The sequence below is a fragment of the Phoenix dactylifera genome, chromosome 17, assembly GCF_009389715.1.
Source record: "Phoenix dactylifera cultivar Barhee BC4 chromosome 17, palm_55x_up_171113_PBpolish2nd_filt_p, whole genome shotgun sequence".
Taxonomy (NCBI): Eukaryota; Viridiplantae; Streptophyta; class Magnoliopsida; order Arecales; family Arecaceae; genus Phoenix; species Phoenix dactylifera.
The window spans coordinates 7,984,114-7,997,681 of NC_052408.1; positions in this window are offsets into that span (position 1 = coordinate 7,984,114).

The window sequence follows — 13,568 nt, forward strand, 5'->3', positions numbered from 1 at the left end:
CAATTATAAAGCTAAGACAAAATACAAACGGAAACCAAAGTATCCGAGGGAATGGTGACTGATTGCATTTTGGTTCTATTTGTAACCATAAAAGTAGTATCACCTACCCTTGTTTCGGATGGTGCACCTGTTGCTGTAAGTGCCAAGGGGTGGAGTTTGATTCCGAAGGACGTCAACATCCCCCACTTCAACAGATTATATATATATATGGATGGATAGACTTCAACCAGATGAGAGTGGGGTGGGTATAAAGAATAGGGAATAGCATCTCCCAGGACTGAAAAAGAAAGAAAACAAAGAAAAAAGAGGGAAGAAAATAAACTACTTATGAACTAGAATTGAGTGCTTAGAGAAAGGAAGGACCTATGTTGATAACGTTTGTTTTCTTCTTCCTTCCTAATCTAGTGGAAAACAAGGTCGCCATCCATAGGTATGAGTCATTTGGGAAAGAGACATCTCTTTAGGGGGGAAAAAAACTTGCTTGCACTTTTGTTTCTTATGGGCTGATGGGCCACACAAAACGCACCCAAAGCTGGTCAGTTTCCTTGAAGCTTCCTTGCAATTCGGCTTTTTCACCAGCCTCAAAATTATAGTAGCCTTTTAATGTCCATTTCATTGTTGGTAAATTTTTCGTGCTTTAATAAAATTACTAATATGTCCTCCCAGCCGGATTAAACCTATTCATGGACCATGGTTGGTCCTGAACCGGCTCTGATCTTGTTGGTTCGCCAGGGCGGATGATAAAAGTTTGCAGCATGGTATGAAAAAATTTGCTGTAGAAATATAGCTTTCAGCCTTTTAAGAGGAAGATAGCTTTTTACCAGGAATAAAGGTAGGTAAATAAATCTATAATAATAATATTCTCCACCTCAAAAGGAGGATTTGACTGCTATTGATCGTAGGTAGAAAGCCTATGCCATGGCAGTCAAATCTCTCTTTCTTGGAACAGAGCTTAATACCGAGGTTAGGTTCACAAGAAGCAATTATCCATCCTATCACCTTGTAGGGCAATCAAAGTATGATGAACCTACCCTCCCAAAGTAGGAGTGAGTTCAACAAATTGTTAAACAGTATCGGAAAAACCAAACCGGTTTATGTTCTGCTCCAGTTATTCCTAACTTGGAGTACCAAGAATGAACAGTAGTATATATTAGTTTTTTGTAAAGGGCAACCTTGGTCCAAAAATATATATACATATATAAATCATAATTAGAAAAACCTATCCTTGATCTCTTTCTTGGAATGCATTAAAGTAGTGGTGTTGTCTCCTATTTGCTTATTTATTAAGATAAAGAATAATAATTCCCTACTTCATATTGTTCAGCATTCTTTGTACTTTCAGCTGTTATTCCAGAGTCCACTGCTCATTGCTTCACAAGGTGAGGAAGAATGGCAGTGCATATGATGGCCCTGGCGAAGCTTAAGCTACTGGCCAGCGGCCTCAGCAACTGGCAACTCCTCCATTCTCTCCTATGGTTCTTCGTGCTCAAGCTCCCCCTCAGCACCCTCAAGCCTGCATCGTTCTCAGATATGGCCTCATGCTTCAGGCTCCTCCTATTCCAACTAAATCACATCTTGTTCCATGAAACACCAATGATAAGAGATCACAGATGGAGGAGGGCCCTCCGACTTCTCCGAGATCGCATTATCAGCAATGAGCGGTCGATGATCCAGTCTGACATGGAAACCTTGGACGCGATCGCCATGCTAGCACTCTAGGCTTACGGTAAGTGAAATCCTGCAGTATATCAAGGAGGCTCTTATCTTGTGTTCTGGTGATATATATATATATATATATATATATATATATATATATATATATATATATATATATATATATATATATATATATATATATATATATATGTATATATTGTTGTGTTTCTTTTCTCTCTCTTCTCTCTAAAAAAAATGAGGAAATTCTGGTATTAAAAGGTTTGAGTTTGTTTCGATATGTAAGTTTTAGTTTGGTGTTGTAGATAAGGCTACAATGATATTTCCTTCTTGTGCTGTAGAGGGGATTCGGAGAAAGGAAATCAAGTACTGTAATGATTTTCTAAATCGGAAGCATCTATAAAGATTGAGACATGTTCATTATGGATTTGCATAGAGAAAATGCTATGACAGTCACAACTGAAGTGCGGGATGCACTCATAAGTTACAAAGTCTTGCCACTTAGTGCACAAGAAGGGGTATGCAGAGTCTATAAAGACTCAAATATGAATTAATTTCAATAGTACATATCCAGACGTTATTCCAAATATTTAGACATAAATAATTATGGTGTGAATCAGTCTCTCCCTCATTTCTCTCTCAAAAAATAAAAAATCAAAGAAACAACTGAAACCTAATTATCCTTTATTTCTGTACCGAAAAAAAATCTTTAATTGGTTATAAGAGATGCTTCGCAGGCACATGCATTCTGAGTAGTGCTCTCTCTCTATATATACATATATATAATATTATAATAAATATATTTTATGTCTGTTTGATATACATCACATATTCTGACCATCATGCGTCGAAGTATTAAAATCAGCACAACATTGTCTACTATATTATCAATGTAATGCAGACTTGTATTCTTACAACACATTTATTATTGGATTATGTTAATATAATGCTTTTATAACATGAGGTACATATTATGTTATTATATTACAATTCTATTTATTTTTATATAATATTATTGTATTTTAAATTGTATAAACATAATATGTTATATAGTGTTGAACTATTAGCTGTATGTTGTGTTCCAACAATTTACCAAAACCCAAAAAAGCTACATTGTAACTTCATAGGTGGTGTTTCATTTTCTCTCTCTTTTTTCCTCTCTCTCTCTCTCTCTATAAATTCATAGGGCAGTACCACTATATTACAAAGTCATTGGAGAAAAAAAAGGTAAAACCATTCGTGTCAAACGCAAGCTTTCTTAGAAGGCCAAACAAAAATTTCCAAGTCCCTAGCTCCTAAGAAACGGGAAATAGAAACCTTCCTTAGAGATAACCAGGAGGTTTGACTGTCCTCTAAAACCATGATAAACAAAAGAAACATGGTGAGAGGCAAGACTTAGAAGAAGGTGAAAATTGCGAAGTAGTGGACCTCAGGGAGAATGGAACTAACGATTTTTAGGCAGTTGGCGATTTACTTTTGAGTCCTCTTCCACCATGGAGCTTGTCTTTCAGGCTGTGTTTGAGCAATGAATGCCCTCCCTAGCCACTTGAGGTTCTCCATGTATATATAGCAGAGAACCCCCTGAGGTGGCCATCATAGAGGAGATCCTCCGTTATTAGTCCAGCACCACTAAAGGTTAATTTGTGCTTAAATCCAACCCGACCAACTTGTAGTCCCCACAGTTGTATTGGGTTATCCCTCCTATGTTGAGGAGACTTAGCCCAACAAATGTGGGCTAAATTAATTAGTTTTAGCCTATTTGGTTGGACTATTTTTGGCCCAAAACATGAGGCCCATTAGGGCAACCTTTTATGTTGAGAATGCAGGGTATGTGAGCCGTCTTCCACGAATTAAAAATAGAGGGAGGCAGGGGAGAAGATGCAGAATTGATATTCAGCGCGCAGTCTTGATCAAACGACGATCGGGAGGTGATCCGTGGTCCGATCGAGCTGAAATTTGGACAGCAGGTTCGCAACACGTGGTTCTTCAATCTGTACGGTGTGATCGCCATTTGCAGTCTTCTATCACAGTCAGATTTTTCAGAAACTGTGAGATCTTCTCAATCTTTCTCTCTTATAATTGATGTTTGCCAAGAATATTGTTCTTGAGATTATGTGGTGATATATGCCTCTAGTTTTGGCTAGAGAGAACAGATTGTATACCCATTATTTGTTGATAGTGGAAGTTTTTGGGTGGACTACGGTCCCGTGGTTTTTACTCTCCACATTGGGGAGGTTTTCCACGTAAAAATTTGGTGTTCCTTTTGTATTTTATTTTTCTGATCAGCTAAGTATTTGTGAATGCCTTGATATATATATATTAGGTGGATTGGCTCTAGTTGTTTGTTTTTTAACAGGTTTACACAAGGTGGGAGAGTTGTTGATTCCGTTGTGCTTTAATTATCTTGTTTGTTGTTACCTCCCAATCCCAACAAGTGGTATCAGAGCGAGGTTGTTGAATTGTTTTATCTTGTGTGAACAATGGAAACAAATACTGCTAGAATGATTAATCTGAATGGTACTAATTATCATACATGGAAAGGAAAGATGGAAGATCTTCTCTATGTGAAAGGTTATCATCAACCGGTATTTTCTACTATGAAATCTGATGATAAAACTGAAGAGGAGTGGAAATTGCTCCATCGACAAGTGTGTGGATATATCAGGCAATGGGTAGATGACAATGTTTTGAATCATATTAGTGGAGAGACACATACACGCAGTTTATGGACCAAGCTTGAAAAATTGTATGCCCGAAAAACTGGAAATAATAAATTGTTCCTCATAAAGCAGATGATGTCCTTGAGGTATCAGGATGGAACTCCTATGATAGATCATTTGAATACATTCCAAGGGATCATTAATCAATTGGCCACAATGGGTATCAATTTTGATGATGAGGTACCGGGATTATGGCTTCTAGGCACTCTGCCGAACTCGTGGGAGACAGTGAGAACAACTTTATCTAACTCAGCCCCGAATGGTGTTATCTCAATGGATTTAGCTAAGAGTAGTATTCTGAATGAAGAGATGAGACGAAAATCACAGGGTTCCTCTTCACAGTCAGATGTCTTAGTTACTGAGACGAGGGGGAGGAGTAAAAGCAGAGATTTGAAGTACAGAGGCAAGACCAGAAGTAAGTCCAATAAATTCGCTAATGTTGAGTGTTATCATTATGGTGGAAAGGGGCATATCAAGAAGTATTGTCGGAAGCTGAAGAGGGAAAACAAGCAAAACAAAGATACAGATAAGAAGAAAGATGATAATGATAAAGATCAGGTTTCCATTATTGAAAACTTTCTTATTGCTTGTGATGTTGATATTGTTAATCTTGCATGTCATGAGATGAGCTGGGTAGTTGACAGTGGTGCTTCTATTCATGCTACATCGCGGAGGGATCTTTTTTCAACCTATATAGCTGGTGATTTTGGGGTTGTAAAAATGGGAGATAGTGGCATAGCCAAAGTTGTCGGTGTAGGCGATGTTTGTTTAGAAACCAACAATGGCACAAAGTTGGTTCTTAAAAATGTGAAACATATTCCCGACATCCGTTACAACCTACTTTCTGTGGGTAGACTTGATGATGAAGGATTTTGCAATACTTTATCTGATGGTAGATGGAAGCTCACTAAAGGAGCTTTGGTTGTGGCTGCAGGTAAAAAGCACTCAACTTTATACTTGTTACAGACAGGGCTCTCCAGAACCACTATCAATGCAGTGGAGAATGAAGATACAGTTGAGTTATGGCACAAGAGACTGTGTCACATGAGTGAGAAAGGCTTATCGATGTTGGCTAAGAAAGGACTACTATATGGAGTGAAGAGTACTCATCTGAGAAATTGTGCTCACTGTTTAGTATAGAGATGGGCACTGGGCCGGGCCGCCCACGGCCCGGCACGAAGCGGGCCGTGCCTGGCACGGCCCGCCAGCTACAGTGCCGGGCCGTGCCTGGCACGGCCCCTTTGATAGGGCCGTGCTGGGCTAGAGGTTCCTGGCCAGCGGGCCGTGCCAGGCACGGCCCGCTTCGGGCCTGGGCCGGCACGGCCCGGTCGAGGCCCGCGGGCCAAGCACGGCACGGCCCGCGGGCCAGCACGGCACGGCCCATAAGGGCCTGGGCCGGGCTGGCACGCGAGCCTGGCACGGTCCGGGCCTGGGCCCGGCTCGGCCCGATAAAATTTTTTTAATAAATTAATAAATATTGAACACTAAGAAATTTTGATTTATGAATATAAAGCCACCTTAATGGTGGGGGGTTTGGCATAGACCCCTACCAGTTTATTAATTTAAATCAAAATGGTACATGAAGGGAGGTTTGGACCTTGGTCTGACCTCTAGAGTCTAGATTCTAGAATACAATAAGAAACTAAGAAAGGGCCGAGGTTTGGACCTTGGTCTGACCTCCAGAATACAATAAAAATGTACAATTATAAAAAATTAAGAAATCTTACTAATCATCAGTGATTCAGTGAATCAGTCTTCAGTCTTCAGTCTTCAGTCTTCAGTAGTGTTTGTATCATCATCATCAGAGGATGTTGTATTATGTCCACCTTTATCTTGAAGTCTTGCCTCAGCATCCAGCCAATCCTTGAAGCAGAGAAGCATCTCCACCGTTTCGCCCGTCATCCTACTTCTCTTTTCGTCAAGAACACGCCGACCTGCACTAAAAGCGGATTCCGATGCTACCGTGGACATCGGCACAGCTAAAATATCGCGTGCAATTGCAGACATAACAGGATATTGATTTCTAACACTCTTCCACCAAGATAATACATCTAGATTCTCTATTTGATTTTCATCATATGCAGACTGAAGATCATTTCGTAAATAAAATTCTAGTTCACTACTTAAAGATGAAGAAGATGAAGAGGAACTTGAAGCATGTGTGTGTCTTCTCTGTGCAATGAATGAAAAAATAGATGACGAACGAGAACTACTAGAAGGAGGAATAGAGGTTTGTATTTGTGTTCTAGATCCACGAATTTTTTCATCATATATAGCATAAATATCATAAAGAAGTTGTCTTACCTCATCTTTAGCAGATTCAGCATCTTGATTCATATTTTCAGCGTATGCATCAAGTAAAATTAGCACGCCATTTAATTTAACTCTAGGATCAAATACAGCAGCTAAGTTATGCATAGGACATATCCTGTCCCAATACTCATTCCATTTAGATTCCATTAGGTGAATAATAGGTATTAAAACATCATCATATCTATGTTCTGCAAATTTTTGACTAATTATATATGCTTGTTGTAAAAATGAACATGAAGTAGGGTAATAAATACCAGAAAGAACATTGGTAGCATTATAAAAACTAAGCAAAAAATCTTCCAAAATTTTTCCTTTATTCCAATCAGTTTCAGTCAATGTAAATCCTAATCCACGATCATTAATATATGCACTTAATAAATTTTTATATGGGTATGCATCATGTATCATGCTATATGTGGAGTTCCAACGAGTAATTACATCAAGTTTAAATTTTTTAAAACGTTTACCATGATTTATGCATAATTCCTTAAATTCTTGAAGTCTTGATCTAGAAGCATGAATAAAAGAAACTGCATTTCTAATTTTTGAAATCACATCTTGAATCATGCCCATGCCAGCTTGAACAGAAAGATTTAAGATATGACATGCACATCTAATATGCAGTAAATTTTCATCTAATATGGGATGCAATGAGTCTTTTAATAATACAACAGCAGAATTATTATTAGATGCATTATCAAAAGTAATAGACATAATTTTATCATTAATATTATATGAACATGCAGTTTGATAAATTATATTTGAAATTTGTTGCCCAGAATGTGGAAAATCAAAAGCACGAAAAGCAAGAATACGTTTATTTAATTGCCAATCATTATTAATATAATGAGCAGTAATGGCAATAAAACAATTACTACCTACAGATGCTGACCAAATATCAGAAGTTAATGAAATTTTTATATTTAAAGTAGAAAGTGTTTCAATTAAATTTTGTTTCATTGCTAAAAAATTGGTCATAGCTACTCTTCTAAATGTACGCCTACTAGTTCTTTTGTAAGCAGGTTGTAGGTTTAATTGAACATATTCTTCAAAATTAAAAGATTCACATAAACTAAAAGGTAATTCATCCTTAACTATCCATTTTACAAGTGCTTTTCTTTGATTTTCATGATTATATGCAAAATTACCTACAAGTAATCCCCCTTGTATATTAAGGCTACTTTGAGTTTGAGCATGAGAATCATGCATCCTATGACTCTCTTGATGTCTTTTTAAATGCCCTGTTCCCCCACTACTACTACAACTATAAAGTTTGGCACATTTTTTACATTTAGCTTTCCAGACTCCCTCAACCATAACTCTATCAAATTCATTCCATAAAGTACTAGTCCTCTTACGAGAAGAGGTTTGACCTTCACTCGGTTCACCAGTTCTAGAGGAACTAGGAACAGGGGGTTGGGGATTAGTTTCTTCTCCCTCAGAAACAGGAATGCCAAACTGACTTTCCTCAAAAGATGACATATCTATGATTAATTCAAAAAATAAAAACTAACCGCAAGGAGGAATTGAGTAGAGGGTCGGAGGGCAGAGGCAGAGCCGAGATTCCGAGCTTCCTCTTGTGCTCTCAACAGAAGCGACCTTCTCTTCTCAACAGGAACCTCCTCTTGTGTAGCACTTGAACAAACTAAAAATTAAATTGCTAGAAGAGCACTTTGAAGAGAGAAATAATAGCAGTAGAGAAGGAGAGAATGAGAGGTTTGGTGTGGTGAGAATGAGGGAGGAATGGGCTATTTATAGAAGCCCAAAATTTTTTTTTCCCAAAATACCCCTCAATTCAGCCGTTATTGGACTGTTGGGAGGGGTAAAAGGGTCATTTTCACGAAAATAGCCGTTGGAAATGGCTATTTTCACTCCCCCTCTCCAGACGGGCCGTGCCAGGCACGGCCCGTTTAGAGACGTTGCGGGCCGTGCCTGGCACGGCCCGTTTAGAGACGTTGCGGGCCGTGCCTGGCACGGCCCGTGCCGTGCCGTGCCCGGCCCGGCCCACCAATAGAGGGGCCGGGGGCCGGGCCGGGCTGGCCTTCCGTGCCTCACGGGCCGTGCCAGGCACGGCCCGCTTCATAAGCGGGCCGTGCCAGGCACGACCCGCTTAGAATTTGGGCCCGGGGGGCCTGGGCCGGGCCGGCCCGGCACGGCCCGTTGCCCAACTCTAGTTTAGTAGGTAAGCAAAACAAAGTTTCCTTCAAAGCATCCCCTCCTTCCAGAAAACCAAATGCACTTGATCTGGTGCATTCAGATGTTTGTGGTCCAATGAAGACAATGACACTTGGTGGTGCTCGTTATTTTGTGACATTCATTGATGATCAATCAAGAAAGATATGGGTTTACACCTTAAAGACAAAGGATCATGTATTGGATGTTTTCAAACAGTTTCAGGCCTCAGTTGAGAGAGAAACAGGGAGAAAGCTGAAATGTATCCGAACAGATAATGGAGGAGAATACTCAGGTCCATTTGATGATTATTGTCGAGAACAGGGTATTCGGCATCAGAAAACACCTCCGAAGACACCTCAATTGAATGGTTTGGCAGAAAGAATGAATAGGACATTGGTGGAGAGAGTCAAATGTTTGCTTTCACAAGCAGGGTTGCCAAGATCCTTTTGGGGTGAGGCTTTGAGTACAGTTGTACATGTATTGAATCTCATGCCTTGTGTTTCCTTGCAGTTTGATGTGCCAAATAGAGTCTGGACAGGTAAAGATGTTTCTTATGATCATCTTCATGTCTTTGGATGCAAGGCATTTGTGCATATTTCCAAAGATGAAAGGTCCAAACTTGATGCCAAAACTAGACAGTGCATATTTTTAGGGTATGGTCAGGATAATTTTGGGTACAAGTTTTATGATCCAGTCAGCAAAAAGCTTATTAGAAGCCGTGATGTCGTGTTCATGGAAGATCAAACCATACAGGACATTGAGAAAGCAGATAAGACAGAGCCACAGTATAGTGATGACATGATAGACTTGGATCCAGTTCCTATAGCACCAACACCAGTGCCAGAAAATGCTGATGAGTTGCAGAATGACCAGCCAGATGCAGTTGCTGTGAATGAAAATACTCCCATACAGGCTGAAGCAAATAATGATGCTGATAATCAGTTGCAAGAACCAGATGTTCCAGCTCAACTAATTAGGAGGTCTAATAGAAATAGACAACCTTCCACACGGTATTCAACTAATGAATATGTGCTACTTACTGACGGGGGAGAACCCGAAAATTATGAAGAAGCGATGGAAGATGAACACAAGAAAGAATGGATTGAGGCCATGAAGGATGAAATGAAGTCACTATATGAAAATCACACCTTTGAGTTAGTAAAGTTGCCTAAAGGCAAAAGAGCTTTGAAGAATAGGTGGGTGTACAGAGTGAAGCAAGAAGAACACTCATCATGTCCACGGTATAAAGCTAGATTGGTTGTCAAGGGATTCAGCCAAAGAAAAGGTGTTGATTTTAATGAAATATTTGCTCCAGTTGTGAAGATGTCATCTATTCGAGTTGTTCTCGGTTTAGCAGCTAGTCTTGATCTAGAGATTGAGCAGATGGATGTCAAGACTGCTTTCCTTCACGGTGACTTAGAGGAAGAAATTTACATGGAGCAGCCAGAAGGTTTCGAGGAAAAGGAAAAAGAGGATTATGTATGCAGATTAAAGAAAAGTCTTTATGGCTTGAAGCAGGCACCGAGATAATGGTACAAGAAATTTGAGTCAGTTATGAGGGAGCATGGTTACAAGAAGACAATTTCTGACCATTGTGTTTTTGTGCAGAAATTTGATGATGATGATTTTATTATTTTGTTACTTTATGTTGATGACATGTTGATTGTTGGCAAGAATGCTTCTCGGATTGATAGGTTGAAGAAGCAATTAAATAAGTCTTTTGCTATGAAAGACTTAGGGTCAGCAAAACAGATCCTTGGTATAAGGATTAATCGAGACAGAGATGCTAAGAAGTTGTACATGTCACAAGAAAAGTACATTGAGAAAGTGCTTCAGAAGTTTAATATGGACAAAGCTAAAGTGGTTAGTACTCCTCTTGCTACTCACTTTAAATTGAGCACTAAATAGTGTCCTTCTACAGATGAAGAAAAGAAAGACATGCAGAAAGTTCCATATTCTTCAGCGGTAAGAAGTTTGATGTATGTAATGGTGTGTACAAGACCAGACATGGCTCATGCAGTTCGCACAGTTAGTCGTTTTCTTTCAACTCCAGGAAGAGAGCATTGGAATGCAGTGAAGTGGATTATGAGATATCTTCGAGGTACGTCCAGTTTGAAACTTAGCTTTGGATGTGAGAAACCTATGCTAGTTGGTTACACAGATGCAGATATGGCTGGAGATGTTGATACTCGCAGATCTACTTCAGGTTATCTAATTACTTTTGCAGGAGGAGCCGTGGCATGGCAATCAAAGTTACAGAAGTGTGTTGCACTTTCTACCACTGAAGCAGAGTTCATTGCAGCAACAGAATCATGTAAAGAGTTGCTATGGTTGAAAAAATATATTGAGGAGCTTGGTTTCAAGCAAGAGCACTATGTGTTATATTGTGATAATCAGAGTGCTATCCATCTTGGTAAAAACTCTACCTTTCATTCAAGATCGAAGCATATAGATGTGAGATACCATTGGATTCGAGATGTTCTGAGTTCTAAGCTGTTGGAACTTGAAAAAATTCATACAGATGACAATGGTTCTGATATGTTGACGAAGTCTTTGCCAAGAGAAAAGCTTGAGGTATGTCGATTGATCTCCGGGATGGTGAATCCCTCTACATAGTCGGGAGGGGGAGATTTGTTGGGTTATCCCTCCTATGTTGGAGGAGACTTAGCCCAACAAATGTGGGCTAAATTAATTAGTTTTAGCCTATTTGGTTGGACTATTTTTGGCCCAAAACGTGAGGCCCATTAGGGCAACCTTTTATGTTGAGAATGCAGGGTATGTGAGCCGTCTTCCACGAATTAAAAATAGAGGGAGGCAGGGGAGAAGATGCAGAATTGATATTCAGCGCGCAGTCTTGATCAAACGACGATCGGGAGGTGATCCGTGGTCCGATCGAGCTGAAATTTGGATAGCAGGTTCGCAACACGTGGTTCTTCAATCTGTACGGTGTGATCGCCATTTGCAGTCTTCTATCACAGTCAGATTTTTCAGAAACGTGGCTGCTGTTTATGTGAGATCTTTTCAATCTTTCTCTCTTATAATTGATGTTTGCCAAGAATATTGTTCTTGAGATTATGTGGTGATATATGCCTCTAGTTTTGGCTAGAGAGAACAGATTGTATATCCATTATTTGTTGATAGTGGAAGTTCTTGGGTGGACTACGGTCCCGTGGTTTTTACTCTCCACATTGGGGAGGTTTTCCACGTAAAAATTTGGTGTTCCTTTTGTGTTTTATTTTTCTGATCAGCTAAGTATTTGTGAATGCCTTGATATATATATATTAGGTGGATTGGCTCTAGTTGTTTGTTTTCTAACAGGTTTACACAAGGTGAGAGAGTTGTTGATTCCGTTGTGCTTTAATTATCTTGTTTGTTGTTACCTCCCAATCCCAACAAGTTGGTGGTTCTCCAAGTCACAAGGTAACCTTGACTTAGCTATTCGGCTCTACTTATCCCACTACCCTAGAAAGAGAGTCCACCTGAGACAAATTCAGAAAAGGGTTGGTCAGTAGCTTACGTGTCCCAAGAATTTTTGCCTTCCCATTTCCCCAAGTTCTCGAAAGAGTCGAGAGTCCATCCTACTTACATCATTTTTGTTGCTATAATCTGGTTCCTAGCTTTCATCTTTTCTCCTTGTGAGTAGATTGTTATTGGTAAGACAGCCAGTTGTCTACCTTAAAGTTTTTTGGGGATTTTGGTAGCTTCCAATTGATGCGAATGAACTGAGATAAAGATGCCACCACGGCTTAGGAATCTATAACTGAATTTTTTTCGGAGGCATTCCATTTCCATTCTAAGCTTCCTTCTTTGAGTGAATCAGCCAATGTCATAGATTTACCGTTTCGATACTAGACTCTATACTATACTGGTACCACACTAGCATAGTATCAGTGCAATATAAGTTTTTTTTGGTGTAGGTCTATACCGAGTACCGGTACCGAACTGGTATGATATGCTACGATACGTTTTGTACCATCCGATTAGAGCTAGTATGGCGTATCTTGGTCACAAAAATTTTGAAAACCAACGAGTTTGCAGGAGGTTTTCAGCGTATATACTCTGGTGAGCGCTTGAGGCATGGAGTGACTTGCACATAATAAGTTCATAAGGTGGACTTGTTTCTTAACTTTGTACCTAGCCCATGCGCCATGCTGGACTTTGGTCTCGAAGGAGATGAGCATCTTGGATAGTCTTTGCATGATGGATGGCCCATAGGAGTGAGAGGTTAGCACATTCGTTGTCTGATGAGAGAGAAGCTTATCCTACCTGGGGAAAACTACGTCAGCAAAACTGATAGAAACAAAAAACTAAAAATAAAAAATTTGCATTATGTATGCCCAAAATGGAACATCGAACCCATTCCCGCAGCCATATACTTTAGCCGGTAACTTCATGCTCCTAGCTTCATAATCACAATGGCCTCCTCTTCAATTTAGGATGATTTCTGTCATGGTTTCAGAGCCTATGGCACTGAGTAACGCTATTTAAATGATAAAATGATTAGATCTTTTGCTCGATTTATGCCTTAATCCATCTTCCATCCGTCACCTGCGGAAAGAGTTCGCTCGAACCAACTTCCACAACAGTAACAGAACCAGACTGGAACCGCAGCAAACTAGCAAAAGCTTCTTCCAGCAATAGATGAATTGCCAATAATGATCAGACCACAATTCTAGCACAAATCCA